Source organism: Humulus lupulus, chromosome 4, assembly GCF_963169125.1.
Source record: "Humulus lupulus chromosome 4, drHumLupu1.1, whole genome shotgun sequence".
Lineage (NCBI taxonomy): Eukaryota > Viridiplantae > Streptophyta > Magnoliopsida > Rosales > Cannabaceae > Humulus > Humulus lupulus.
In genome coordinates, this window is record NC_084796.1 from 216,209,414 (window position 1) to 216,222,348 (window position 12,935).

At 31.7% G+C, this 12,935-nt stretch overlaps 1 long non-coding RNA gene across 1 annotated transcript; it reads left to right on the top strand.

The window, feature by feature from the left end:
- The first annotated feature begins 2,988 nt into the window (after positions 1 to 2,988).
- On the top strand, positions 2,989 to 4,244 carry LOC133829407 (uncharacterized). The gene is made up of 3 exons (XR_009891751.1): positions 2,989 to 3,021; positions 3,684 to 3,758; positions 4,128 to 4,244. It is a non-coding gene; the product is annotated as an uncharacterized LOC133829407 (long non-coding RNA).
- The last annotated feature ends 8,691 nt before the right edge of the window (positions 4,245 to 12,935 follow it).

Sequence of the window (12,935 nt, forward strand, 5' to 3'; positions counted from 1 at the left end):
CATTAGACCAAGCCATTCGCCATGGGGAGCACCAGTTCTATTTGTGAAGAAAAACGACGGAAGCATGCAGATGTGCATAGACTACCGCGAGCTAAATAAGGTAACGATTAAGAATAAGTACACGCTACCCTGGATTGACGACTTGTTTGATTGACTCCGAGGTGCGACTGTATTTTCAAAGAATGATTTACGGTTCGAGTACCATCAGCTCAAGGTGCGGGGAGAGGATATCCCTAAGACAGCTTTTGGAACTCGTTATGGGCATTACGAGTTCTTAGTTATGTCTTTCAATATTACCAATGCTCTAACCGCGTTTATGGACTTAATGAATAGGGTCTTCAAGGACTACTTGGATAAATTCGTCGTAGTATTCATCGATGACATTTTAGTATATTCCAAGGACGAAGTCAAGCACGAGGAACATTTGAGGTTGATCTTGTCACGACTAAAGGAGCATCAACTCTACGCCAAGTTCAAGAAATTCGAGTTTTGGCTTTCGCAAGTGGCGTTCCTCAGGCACATTATATCCAAGGACGGAGTTGCAGTAGACCTATCCAAGGTAGAGGCTGTGAAGGATTGGCCAAGACCAAAGAACACATCCGAAGTAAGGAGCTTTCTGGGATTAGCAGGATATTATCGGAGGTTCATAGAGGGCTTTTCTAAGATAGCCACTCCGCTCACCAACCTGACCCGGAAACAGCAAAGATTCAACTAGACTGATAAATGTGAAGAAAGCTTCCAGTTGCTTAAGGATAAGCTTTGCTCAACAACAATACTCTGTGTACTGACACCCAATGATAATTTTGTAGTCTACTGCGATGCGTCGAAGCAAGGGTTGGGTTGCGTGTTGATGCAGAATGACAAGGTGATAGCCTATGCCTCAAGGCAGCTGAAGGAGTACGAACAACGCTATCCAACTCACGATATGGAGTTGGCAGTAATGGTCCTTGCATTGAAAATCTGCCGCCATTATCTTTACGGAGAACGGTGCGAGATTTATACGGACTACAAAAGTTTAAAGTACTTCTTTACTCAGAAGGAGCTCAACATGAGGCAGCGCAGGTGGTTAGAGCTAGTGAAAGATTACGACTGTGAAATCTTATGCAACCCGGGAAAGGCAAACGTAGTTGTCGATGCGCTAAGTAGGAAAAGTTATGGAGGTCTAGCAGCACTAGCCAGAATAGAAAAGCCACTGCAGCAGGAGTTGATCAATGCTGGAATAGAAGTAGTTGTCGACAAGCTGGCTAACTTGTCTATCCAGTCAAATCTGCTAGAAGATATATAGATTGGGAAAGGGCGTGACGACACATTAGTGGCACATACAGATGCAGTCAGAGAAGGCAAGGCCACAGATTTCTCAATATCAGGTCAAGGGTTATTGAAATATAAGGATCGGGTTTGCGTGCCAAATGATCAAAGGATTAAGATGACGATTTTAGAAGAAGCGCACAGTACCCCGTACTCAGTTCACCCAGGGTCGCCCAAGATGACTCACGACATCAAGGCAATATATTGGTGGCTAGGGATGAAGAAGGACATAGCGGAATTTGTGTCTAAATGTCTAGTATGCCAGCAAGTGAAAGCAGAACATCAGCGACCTGCAGGCTTATTGCAACCGCTTATACCAGAATGGAAATAGGACGATATAGCTATGGATTTCGTGACGGGTTTGCCACAAACAAGTAAGCAACATGATTTAGCTTGGGTAGTAATAGATAGACTCACCAAGTCGGCTCATTTCCTGCCTGTTAAGACCTCATACACAACGGATCAATACGCAGACATATATGTCTAAGAGATAGTAAGGTTGCATGGAATCCCCAAGGCAATAGTGTCTGATAGAGGATCGGTGTTTACATCGAGATTTTGGGGAAGTTTACAGCAAGCCATGGGTACTAAGTTAAGTCTTAGTACAACTTTTCATCCTCAGACCTACGGTTAGTCCGAGCGCACCATACAGATTCACTACTACAAAATAATCTTTACGGGACACTTTTTTAGGACACGCACATAAATGCAAGTCCTTAAAAATATTTATGAAGTTTTTAGGACACTCATTGAGAGTCCTGAAAAAACACAATTTAGGACTCGCAATGAGTGTCCTAAAAGAAAATGCGAGTCCTAAAAAAATCTGGGCTATAAAAATAAGTGTTTTACTTAATATTTTTAAGGACTTGCTTTGGGAGTCCTTAATACTCTTTTAGGACTCGCAATGAGTGTCCTAAAAGAATTTGCGAGTCCTAAAAAAAATAAGTCCTTAATACTCTTTTAGGACTCGCAATGAGTGTCCTAAAAGAATTTGCGAGTCCTACAAAATCTGGGCTAAAAAAAAAATATATCTTACTTAATAATTTTAAGGACTTTCTTTGGGAGTCTTTAATACTTTTTTAGGACTCACTGAGAGTCCTAAAAGTATTTAGGACTCCCAAAACAAACCCTTAAATATTTTAAGTAAAACTCTCAAAAACAGCCATATATTTCGGGTTACACATATATATACTTAAAAAAACTATACACATTTGGGGTTTTATAGGGTTACTTATACTCACAGCAGCCACACAAGGAGATGAACGGCTGAACGGCATGACCAAGGCTGAAGGAGATGAACGGCAGCAGGTGGTGCTCGACGGCAGTGACGTTCCAGCATTCTCGGCGGCGTCGACGGCGGTTCCAGCGTTCCAGCACTCACGGCGGTGCACGGCTCCAGCACTCACAGCGGCGCACGGCTCCAGCACTCACGGCGGCGCAGGTCTCGGCTCCAGCAGGCTCTCTGGCGGTGCAGGGTCTCGGCTCCGGCGGTGCAGGTTTTCGGCTCCGGCGGTGCAGGTTCTCGGCTCCGGCGGTGCTGATTGCTCACGGTTCCAGCCGTGGGTTGAGATCTGTATATTGCTTCTTCTTTTTATTTGTTTGCTTATATAAATATATATATTATAATTTCAGAGACATATATATATATATGATATATCAATCAAAATAATATATATATATACTAGAGAGCTTGCTCAACAAATTGAGAAGGAGGTATTCTAGTTGATTTTTAGATGGAGCAAACCAGTGAGATATTTTGTAATCTGTGGTCCTAATTATTTTTGCCACTGGCACTCCATTGTACTCTATTAAATAATCCAATGCTACTATGAATGAGATATTTGTAATATGTGGTAATAAGTGGTTTGATAAATATAACTGCAGTTAAGCCTGTTTAGAGTCATCTGATCTTAGCTGGTAGTTGTAGTTGATTTTAAGATGGGAGCAAACCAATGACCTATTAATAAGATGTGGTAATAATTATTTTTGGAACTTCATAGTAAACTATTAAATTATGCAATAATGAATGAGATAAGTGGTTTCGATAATTATAACTGCAATTGAATCTGTTTAGAGTCATCTTATTTTACATATAATTATATAAGCCTGGGTGTGTATTCCTTTCCTCATTGCATCTTATGTGAGTAGAACTGTTTCAGGTGTCTCATTATGGTAGTTTCTATTTTCAAGTAGAATTCCTACTTTACATTTTGTAGATTCTATATGTTTCAGTTTTAAGCACCCTTTTTCGTTCGCCATTTGGATATTAATGTTATTGAACATGATATATATGTTCAAGATAATTGAGTATATTGTGCTGTCACTGTGTATTGATTCTGTGTCATAATAATGAGTTTCTGTTTTTTACTTTACAGGTTAAGGCTTTTAGCAAATCTCTCGAGTCATTTAAAACTGCAATTGTTGTTGGTGGAACTAATATATCTGACCAGGTGACTGATGTGGATTTATAGTTTTATTGTTTACTTAAGTTCTCCCCTGTGTGGTCAAAGGGAATACTGTTGGGTGGATTATGTTGATCTATATTGTTTATTTATTTATTTTTGACATTTCTCATATGTTGTTGTTATTTTCCTATAATTTAAATTTTATGTTCTAACTAATGAGTTATTAATTAAATATTTAATTGATATCTTATTCTTTATGGTAGGATGTGTACCCTTAATTTCAATTTCGACTTCTCTTTTATCTTAAGTCTGAAATACACCGTTCTTTGGGTGTATGGAATGCACTTTCTGTCCTCGTGAAAAAGCCCATATCAATATGTGTTTGACTGATTTCACTGCTGGATGCCAAAACAGAGGTCTGAGCTCCGTGCTGGAGTTGATATAGTTGTTGCTACTCCTGGGAGATTTATAGATCATTTTAAGCAAGGAAATAGTTCACTTTCAAGAGTTTCATTTGTTGTTCTAGATGAGGTTGAGCTGACAGAATGCTTGACATGGGGTTTGAACCTCAGATAAGAGAGGTATGCTCCCTTCCTACCTCAAATATTTCTATTTTTCTCTTTTACTTGAGATTTTTTCTGTTCCATCTGTTTGTATGCTCCATCAAAGCCTGGCTATTCATGTCCCCCTTTCCCTGTTGCACAACTTATTCCATCGCAGAAAATCACATGCCTCAAGAGATTGACATTTCTACATTACAAACATTAGGCAATTGGGATCTTTCTACATTACAAACGAAGCCTTATCTTGAAATAGGAGTAATTTCAGGTATATATATATATAGATGAAAACACACACACACTATATATATATATATCTTAATTATTAGTGATTATATTTTTAATATTTGTAATTATAAATTTTAATTCAGCTGATGGAAAGAATCTAGTTCATAGAGCGGATCTAAAGCTCAATCGGTGTCCAATTTGCCATGACATTGGAATCACAAAGAGGTAATTATTAATTAATCAAAGCTTAATTAATTAATTAATTACAAATATCAAATGTTAAACTAATATATAAGCTTTTCATACAAGTTAATTGGTTTCATTAATTAATCATATATATAATATTGGGGTTGCTTCAGGTACAATTTGATTATGGATATTCCACTTACTATAGACATAATTAATCAAGGCTCTTAAATGTATACGAGTTGATAAATGTAACATTCTAATTCCACACATTATCTATAAATTTCATTCTCATTCCTTCTAGAGAATGATTCTTCCTTGAGCTTCCTCGGGCTGTTCCACCTTGAAGTGAGGCTAGATACAATATTTTTAGAGTTTTCTTGTATGAATACTTTAATTGTTTGGATACATTTCATTGTTTTCCCAGAGAGTTTAATTAATGGTTATATAAATAAATAATATAGGGAACTAGAATGTTTAAAACACTAAAAATAATATAGGCTAATAATTTTTTATTTATAATATAGGGTAATAATATCAAACTTTTGTTGTCAAAAGAGGTAATAAACAATATACAACTACATAGTATTAATTTAGTACAATTTTTATATATGCTTTGAATTTATTACCACTAATATAATTATAATTAAATTTTCGTTTTTTTTTTCAGTTCACCTCCGACAAACCATATGATACTCAAGAAATTGACGAAGTTAGAGAAGAATGGGCAATGTCATTTTTACAATTGGTTAGAGCAAAATGAATGATATTATAGCTAGCTAATTCCAATACATGTTTAGAAATTTTAAATTTATTTCGTAAAATTTTTTTGCCAATTTTTTAGTATTTTCTTTTCAGAATTCTTTTGATACATATTCGACACTCAAATGGATATATATTTTTAAATTAAAATTAAAATTGTAGCTGTATTTTTTTTTTAAAAAAAATTACTTTTAAGGGCATGCAAATCGAGTCCTAAAAAATTACCCGCGAGTCCTAAAAAATTTGGTTGAGTGCCTTTAATTAAGTTTTTAGGACTCGCAAAGCGAGTCCTAAAAGAATGTTTTTAGGACTCGCACAGATTTTTTAGGACTCGCAACGACAGTTTTTTAGGACTCGCGCCCCGTGAGTCCTAAAAAAATTTTTAGGACTCGCAATGCTAGTCCTAAAAAAACCTTTTTTGTAGTAGTGATTTTAGAAGATATGCTATGCGCTTGTGTACATGATTTCGGAGGATCATGGAATAAGTACTTACCGCTGATAGAATTCTCCTACAACAATAGCTACCAGTCAACGATCGGGATGGCACTTTATGAATTACTTTATGGAAGAAGGTGTCGATCGCCGCTACACTGGGACGAGGTAGGAGAAAGGCAGCTCCTTGGTCCCGAAGCTGTTAGAAAAGCTCAAGAAGCAGTAGCGCTGATTAGGAAGCGTATGCTCACTGCTCAAAGCCATCAGAAAAGCTATGTGGATGCCAAGCGACGTGATGTGGAATTCAAAGTCGAAGATCAAGTCTTCCTGAAGATATCTCCTATGAAATGTGTAAAGCGGTTTGGGAAGAAATGCAAGCTTAGTCCCCGTTTTATAGATCATTTAGAGATATTGGACAAAGTGGAAGCAGTGACAATCTTAGTCCTCGTTTTATAAATCATTTTCATAGGATGGTCGGCCTAAACATTATTATGAACTCTCTAGTTGCCACTCACCACCATTATTATTATTATTATGATTATTATTTACACATCTCTTTCTTCATTCGACTTATCTTTCTAGATAAATCCCTATACAAATTGCATTCTAAATTTTCCTCTAAAACTCATTCTGATTTTATTAATTATAAAACTACTTAATAGAAAAATAAATTTAAAAATATAAATTTTCCATCCTATAAATTGCTGTGTTATACAGAAAGAAGTTTTTAGCTCTCCTCAACAACTAAAACAAAAGTTATTTTTTAAAACTTAAATTAATAATCAAACTATATATTTAATTTTATTATGTTAAACATGAATTCAAAATAAATAAACTTAAATAACACTGTAATTATAAAAATTGTCTTACAATATCGTGGGACAGAAAAGATAGCTATATAGGAGAGTGCCATTTAAAATCTTTTTCATTGTTTTAGTCAACATTTATAACAGGAGCCATATATTTTAATTTCGACTCGTAATATTTTTTTCCCCCTATTAATTAGGCACTAGTGTCGCGATTATTGGCTAAAATATCACTTAAGAAGAATAGAGATCAAAGTTTACGGCAAATAAAAATTTAGTCAATAATGATCATAACATAAATAATAAAGGCAGGGAATAAATTCAAAATCGGATAAATAAATAAATAAATATATATATTTGTGTTGCAATATTTATATATATATATATATATATATATGATAATTAAGGAACGGATATCTGTCCACCGTGAATCACGGCGGGCTTATATGTACCATATTAGACGGGGCCTAAATAGACACCTTAGACTTCCTTTTGCGTGTTCTCTTAGCCTTAAAATCGCCATAATAGAATATAACTGCATTTTGAGGACTCTGAGAGTACAGCCAATCGTTCTCTTACTTTTGTTTAGAGATTATCAATAGTTATTTTTATCACTTTCTTCAATTAAAAAGCACTAAACTTTCGCTTTTAAGCAAATATATATTACATCACCATAATAAGGAATAAACTATATATAACTTCTAAGGATATATCTTGTTAAAAAGTATAAATATATTGATCAATTCTTCATATATAAATTATTTTTTCGACAATTTCTACACTTACATGACTATATTGTTAGCGATGAGAGAAGCATATATTATGTATTATTAGTAGAAATAACATACAAGGTATGTTTGCTTAGTTTTAAAATTGTAAATATTATTTATAATTTTAATAAAAAATGGTTGACCATTTTTTTTTAAATATATATATTTAATATAATCAAGTATAGTTATATAATATATATAAATATTTATATCAATAGTCTCTACATATATGACATCTAAACAAAACGTTGATATGCATATGTATTTACATGACATATATATATAATATTGGGAACGACTACAACGTATCCTTTTTTTTGCAATACCGGTGCATCCTTTTTCTATTTCGATACCTGAATAGTTATAATCCTAATTTTTTTTATATGATGATGTACATTATAGCTATCTAGAATATCCTACAAATTTTCAATAAATTCTTAATAAATTATGGTACTAAAACAGGGTATAAACTGTTTGTTGCACGTATGCCTATTTTTTTGTGTAAGCGTATAAAATTTGACAGTTCGAACTCTGTTTCCAACTTCATAAACTATTCAGAATTTCTTAAAAATTTGCAGGATATTCTAAATACCTACAATGTATACGTCATATAAAAAAATTTGGGATTATATCTATCCAGGTCCCGAAAATAGAAAAAAGATGCACCGGTGTTGCAAAAAAAATAGATGCGTTGTAGTCGTTCCCTATATATATTACAATAATATTTAAAAAAATATTAATAGAAATAAAATGAGAATAGAAAAAATCATAGTATAGAGAGTAGTATACATGCATCAACTATTTTTAGTTTATAATGCATCTCACAATGTCATTTGGTGAATTTTATGAAGAAAAAAAACTACAATCACTTAATAAAAAAAAATTATTACACAAATTTATAAGATAAAAAAATGATATGTATATCTTTATTATTTTTAAATAAATATGATTTAATTATTTAAATTATCATAAAGCATCTTTAAAATATCATATTTTAATGAATTAATTAACTACTTTTTGTTTAAGTTTATGTTTTTCTAGTTTTTTAATTTGACAGTGACAACAATACATTATATATTATACGTTTAATATAATATTAATATTATACGTGAATTTTAAATTTAAATTTGTCGCTAGTTGATAGTATATTATATTATCACTACAACAAAATACACTTTCTACAACACATGATTATAACTCTATTAAAAAAGTATTATAATTACAACAATTTAACAAGTATTTTAAAACTAACACTGGGCTGCATATAAATAAAAAGCCCATGTCTTGAAATAATCGGGCCTTTTTCTTTTACTGTAGCCAAACGCTCGCACGTACTCATACAGGTCTCTCGCTCTTCTTCACACCTTGCAACTGGTCAATGTGTTGTAAGAAAACCCCAATCGGGTCCATTGGCGTTGGGTCCTTGCTCTAGCTCTGATGCATGGCACTTTTCACGTGATAAGAAGGTATTGAGGATCAGAGGAACACCCTTCTGCTTACGAGCAGGAGAAGCAGGGAAACCAGCCCAACTTAGCAAAGATTGTGCCGACTACTCTTTCTCTCTTTTCAATTTCTGTATCTATCTATATATTTTTGGTGTGAAGCAATTTCGTTCTCGATTACTGATTATTACTTTGTTTTTGCTTGTTTTATGTGCTCAGATCTGATTAGATGAATTAAAATTCTTTTTCAGCTTCCTCTGCCGTGAATGACCTAGCTTTCTCTGTGTGCTCCGACGATTTTAGCTTGATGTGCTCCGACGACTGACTGGATTGATGTGCTCCAACGATTTTAGATGAATTGATCCACCATTTTTACGATTGTCCTGGCGAGTTTACGGTTGTTCTTCTAACTTTGACGAATACTCCGACGATTTTACAATTGTTCTAACTTTAACAATTTCTCTATCAATTTGCTTGGATTGCTACTACCTTTCTATAATTGTGAGTATGAAATCTCTCTTTATTTCTGTTTCCAAACACGCATTAGTCTAACATAGCCATAACCAAATTTAGCTTATGCCCTGAAATTTGTAACTTTCCTTATTTTAGCTTCCCTTTCAGATTTAGTAACTTTATGCCCTGAAATTTGTCAATATGATATCCACATATATACATTAAGTACAACATATACGACTTCAGTTAGTGTTCGACCATCAGTTTTTGTCAATGCCAGCCTCCTCCTCATGATTTCCTCTGTATGCTTTATTGCATTAATTAAGTTCAGTAAATGAGAATTATATACTGTTTGTGCCTATTTTGGTTAATTGTGTTTTGCCCTTATCTTTGTTCTGCCCTTTGTTTTTCTGCTGTTTCTTTTAGAGTTGCTGACTGGAACAGTAAAATTGAGTATGCAAGGACCATGTAGTGGTCGTCCAAACTTCTTAGTCCCCTGAAATAACATATATATGAAAATAACATTATAATGTCAACACTAATCTATGCACTCACTAAATGTTTAATGCAATAAAGAAGTGGGGATTTTCCATAAGTGGGTATAAGCTGTCTAAACTAAACCAGTTCAGTCCTTGCATCCCTGTTTTATTTCTCCTGTTTTGGAAATGAATTATTTAATTAGTAAGAAAAGCAGTGACATGCCTCTATTATATAGCTATAATATAAATGTGAATGTATTATATAATAGAATTCAGATGATACAAAAGATGATCTTGTCTGCTTGAAACTGAAAGGTATCGTTTTCACTTTTTATTAATATATGATATGATTATTCTTGGATTTTTGACCCTACTGGCTGCTAATTGATGACTACAAAACTGACCAAAAATCTAACACACCACACCAGCTGTAAAGGCATAAATTAATAGAACCAACCCAATGCAACATACGTATAATCTTTACGTATACTTCCAATGAGAAAAATAATATATATTATAAGTAATATATATATGTACAAATATTCTCACCCTTACACAATCACACACGTATACACAAGTTTATATAATTAAAAGAATACATATATTGTGACAATATTTATAATCGTACAGACCTAATTAAGTAGTCACCCTTTTGAGTTTTGTGTCTCACATCCTACTACACTAGATAGATAGAGTGCCTACTAATGCAAAAGTCCTATCTAATTAATTATTTACAATATTATAGTCAGGGGCAGATAGGGGATTAATTGCATTTAAAACATTTAGTGAGGGTTTTTTTATAAAATAAAATAATAAAGATGTTGATAGTGATATTTAATGCTTCCATTTTTATAAAGAAAACAAATAAAATTATTAAAGCTGCTGCAAATGTATTTTATTTTAATTGGAGTATACCCTTGTTCTCCATGTGTCTTAATTCTTCTTTTGCTTGGTAAAAATATATATTTATACTCTTGTTCTCCATGTGTCTTAACTCTTCTTTTGCTTGGTAAAAATATATATATTTATGAATTGTCACGTATTTTATGAATTTAGATTTGACTCACTTTTATTATATCTCGTTACATTGTAAATGTGTTTATGTGCTGAGACGAACTTCAAAGAAACTTTTTTGGCAACAGTTTGCAAGAGGTATGCCTCTAACTTTCATTTTAATACTATGCAAATATTAGATGAGTTTGAATATCTTAGATATTCATTCATAGTGCAGTAGGTTCTGGGATTGTTACTGTGTGCTGTGGTGATAACGGAAGGTTGAGAACTTGTGTGTTTTAGTGAAGTAGGATCTGAGAAATTTGTGTGCTGCGGAGATAAGGAAGAAAACTTGTGTGTTGTTTGAATTGATATTGGCAGATGGTTCGTTGCTAGTGTAGGGAAAATATTGTTCGATTTTATGTAGATTTGTTTATGATTATCCTATAATTGAATTGTGTTTGTTTGTTTGATTGCTTTGGTTATAACATATAATTGTATGAATGTACTTATTGCGTGTTGGCATACATATATAGCATATCCTTTTGTACGTCTTGTTTTATATATGTTAGTTTTCTTCTTGTCCCTTCTCACAGAAGAAAAGTTTAAAAAATACATGAAGTTTAAGTTTAATTAAATTTTATTTAAGTTATAAAACTTATGATTTTATTATTTTTAAATAATTATTAGTGTAAAGTATCTAAAAAAATATTTAGAATATAATGTTAAAGTTAACAAAATAAACTTTTAAAATCACTACATATTTTTATATAGAAGAGATATAAAAAATCTTATTTGTCCATATATATATTTATACATATAATATCTTCACTCTCTAAAATATAAAGTCTGATCAATAAAAATCGTACGTTCATACGCCTTATGATACTCCTGCATCAATTATAGTTTTAACCTTGTTATCTTTATGTATTAATTCAACTTTTTCTAATTTTGGTCAATGGTGAAACAATTTTACCTCACCTTGGGTAGAAATTTGTATTGATATATAATTCAAATAAATATAGATTTGGTAGCATATATATTCAAGATATTGGTATATATATATTAGCTATTTTATTTCTAAATTTTTTTAATTATTTTTAATAAATTTATATAATTATCATTAAAATTTTAAATAAACAAACAATATATAAGAAAATGACATAAATATATAAAAAGAAAAATTAAACCAACACATTGTTTATGGTTTTTAAAAAAATATAAACATTGTTTATGGTTTTCTAAAATATATACATAATAGGATAACATTTTAGATCACAAACTATCATATTTAAGGTACAAAATATTCATGATATATTATTCAAATTACATTTTAATGATTAGATAATAAACTTATTTATATTTTATAGAATATAAATAATAAAAAAATAACATTTTTTATTTTTGAATTTAAATGATAATTTTTTAATAAAAATTAAGATTATGTATTATATATTATTGTTATAATGATATTTTATAATATTTAAATGTATATTAATATAACTATTAAATATCAAGTATTGTATTCAATATTATTGTAATAATAATATTTTATCATAATATAATTAGTAAAAACTTAGGATTATATATTATTATCATAATAATATTTTATAACATTTAAATTTATATTAATATAAAGAAGACTTCTCAATAGTTACTACCCATAGATGAGTACTAACAATTATGATGATGTGATAACATAGTGACTTGGTATAGCAAGTCACCAACACGAAACTATTTTTTTTCTACATTAGTTTCGAATTTAGTTTTTTTTTTGCCATAATTAATGGTGTTTTCAACTAATGAGAAACACTAACTATATTTATAAATTGACATGCATTTGAGAAATTAAAAGTTTACACTATTATATTTTCATAATAAATACACGTTTTTCATCAGGTAACTCAAAAAATTTTAAAAAATCAAAATTTTATTTTTAGAAATATTAATTAACAACTATAAAATATGGACCATTGATCTTAATCCAATGGTTAATATTAAAATAACAATGCGTAATAACCATTAAGAGTACACCCATTAATATTTGTTGACCCTCAAATTAGCCAACAACGCGAAGTCTAATATACGACAGGAAATAGCACGACGTTTGA